Raw genomic sequence first — 2,694 nt, 5'->3', positions numbered from 1 at the left:
AACCATCTCGACCATTCTCAGGGTGTACTCTAGCAGTACTGAATATATCCAGAACGCTGTGCGGCCATTGTCAGTGGCCATCTCTACAACCATTTGCTTGCAGAACTGAAACTCTGAGCCCATTAACTCCAATTCTCACTTCTCCCCAGCTTCCAGTAACTTCCATTTGACTTTCTCACTCCGAGGTTTTCATCTAAGTGTCATTCTTCCCTTTAATAAAGAAGAAACCTAAAAAAATAAAATAAAATAAAGAAGAAACCTTTCCTAGAAGCCATGATGAGGGTTTCTCCTCAGGCACTGTGGGTTGGCACAGGCTAAACACATATGTTCTAACTAAATCATCTGTCTGGAGTGTCCAGAAACTATCAGAGAGGATGCTCCACCAGGAGAAGTAATGATCGCAGTGTGGAAACAAATGATTATACCATTTTGTAAGAGTCATGCATGCAATGCTGCAGTCTGAACCAGACCAGAGAGGCATTCTCAACTCTTTTCTAGTAGAGACTATAGCAAAGCAAGAAAGTGTTCCTAGGTAACCAGACAGCAACAACCCATGGGCATTATGGAGGCCTTGTCTTGGGATTCAAGTTCTAATTCTGAAACCCCTCAATAGCTGTGCTATCATGGCCAAATTACTCCAGTTCTTCTGCTGTTGTGTTTCTAGAGCAGGAAGATCAAAACGCCAGGCTAAATCCAAGGCTGCTTCAGCCTCACATGTGGCTTCATCCCTTTGAGGTTCTCGAATAGAGGACATTGAACTGTCATTACTGATATTAGACAATGCTGCCCAAGTATCTTTATTCTATGCTCTTCTCTTCCCATGTTTCTGGGTTAGTTTGCTTTTTCCTGTAAACACGTTTAAAAGCACCATTTTTGTAACAATGCTCCCCATGGTATTCCTCTGTCTGTCTCTCACTGCCTAACAGACCACACCAGGGAGCAGATCATCCTCACACGCGCATGTGAAGCAGATACTGGGAAGCAGATTCTCACTTAGCATGAATATATTGATATAATCAGTACCTTCCTAGGGCTGGTAAATGGATCTGCTGGAGAATAATGTTGTTACCCAACTTCCAGCTGACTCCACTAAACCGGACTAGGAAGCTTCATAACTGACAAAGTCATAAAGTTGGTTTGATCAATTGTATCTTTTTTTTTAATGGGCGCAGTGAACTTTATTAATGCTGTTCTAGAGAGTGGGGCTCCCTAAGTCCCTCCTGTTATCTTGGGGTCTGGGATGGAACCTGTGAGGGAGATGCCCAGTGTCGGAGGCTGAGTTGAGACAGGGATTACTCAGCAGCTGAGGGCTCTCCTGTCTTTTCTGGGGTGGGTGGCCCAGGGCTTTTTACTCCTTGGAGGCCTTGGAGGCTGTGAGGTTATCCACCCTATTGCTATAGCCGTATTCGCTGTTGTACCAGGAAATGAGCTTTACAACGTCATTGAGATCAACACCAGCCCTGGCATCAAAGGTGGAAGAGCGGGTGTCACTGTTAAAGTCACGGGAGTCGACCTGGTCCTCGGTGTAGCCCAGGATGCACTTTAGTGGGCCCTCAGATGGCTGCTTCACCACCTTCTTGATGTCATATCCACAATGGACACATTGGGAGTAGGAGCATGGAAGGCCATACCAAGGAGCTTCCCGTCCAGCTCTGGGGTGACCTTGCCCACATCCTTGGCAGTACCAGCAGATGCAGGGATGATGTTCTGGGCAGCCCCATGCCATCTCGCCACAGCTTCCCAGAGGGGCAATCCACAGTCTTCTGGGTAGCAGTGACAGCATGGACTATGGGCATGAGTTCTTCCACAATGCCAAAATTGTCGTGGATGACTTGGCCGGGGGGGGGGGGCTAAGCAGTAGGAGGTACAGGAAGTATTGCTGACAATCTTAAGGAAATTGTCATACTTCTCATGGTCCACACCCATCACAAACATGGGGGCATCTGCAGAAGAGGCAGAAATAATGACCCTTTTGGTCCCATTCTTCAGGTGGGTTCCTGTCTTCTTCACGGTGGTAAAGAGACAAGTAGACCCCACGACATACTCAACACCAGCATCACCCCATTTGATGTGGGCAGGATCTTGCTCCTGGAAGATGGTGATCATTGCCCCATTGATGACAAGGTTCCCATCCTCAGTCTTGACTGTGCCATTGAACTTGGGTAGTCATACTGGTACCTGTAGTTGTGGTCAATGAAACAGTTATTGATGGCAACAATGTCCACTTTGCCAGACATGAAGGCAGCCTTGGTAACCAGGTGCTCAATATGACCAAATCCGTTCGCTCTGGCCTTCACCATTGTCTCAGGAACAAGGCTGCCACTGCACAAGAAGATGTGGCTATCTCTGGAACAGGGAGGAGCAGAAAGCAACCAACCGTATTCTTATTCAGAGGGCAAGTAAAAGGTCTCTAGACCCAACTGGCAAGTGTTCATTTCACTTTTACAAACAAAATTTATTGAGTTTCTAAGGATACTGGCAAGTCTAGCACTGATATAAGTATATGATTGTGAGTGGAAAACTAGGGGACAGAAATCAGGTATTGGCAGTTTTTCCATTTTCATTGTGTGTGAATTTTTATGTAAATGCAAGATATAAACCATTAATGCAAGCAAAATGTTCCGGTGAGCACATTTCAACAGTTCAACTTTATAACAACCACAAAAAAAGCTGCTAAATTTTCTGGAAAAGAGA

At 45.7% G+C, this 2,694-nt stretch overlaps 1 pseudogene; it reads right to left on the bottom strand.

Moving 5' to 3' along the window:
- Nucleotides 1-1,348: 1,348 nt before the first annotated feature.
- On the bottom strand, nucleotides 1,349-2,300 carry LOC102000284 (annotated as a pseudogene).
- Between the last annotated feature and the right edge of the window lie 394 nt (nucleotides 2,301-2,694).

Source organism: Microtus ochrogaster (genome assembly GCF_000317375.1).
Source record: "Microtus ochrogaster isolate Prairie Vole_2 chromosome 6 unlocalized genomic scaffold, MicOch1.0 chr6_random_2, whole genome shotgun sequence".
NCBI classification, from domain to species: Eukaryota; Metazoa; Chordata; class Mammalia; order Rodentia; family Cricetidae; genus Microtus; species Microtus ochrogaster.
This window is presented reverse-complemented; position numbering and strand designations above follow the sequence as displayed.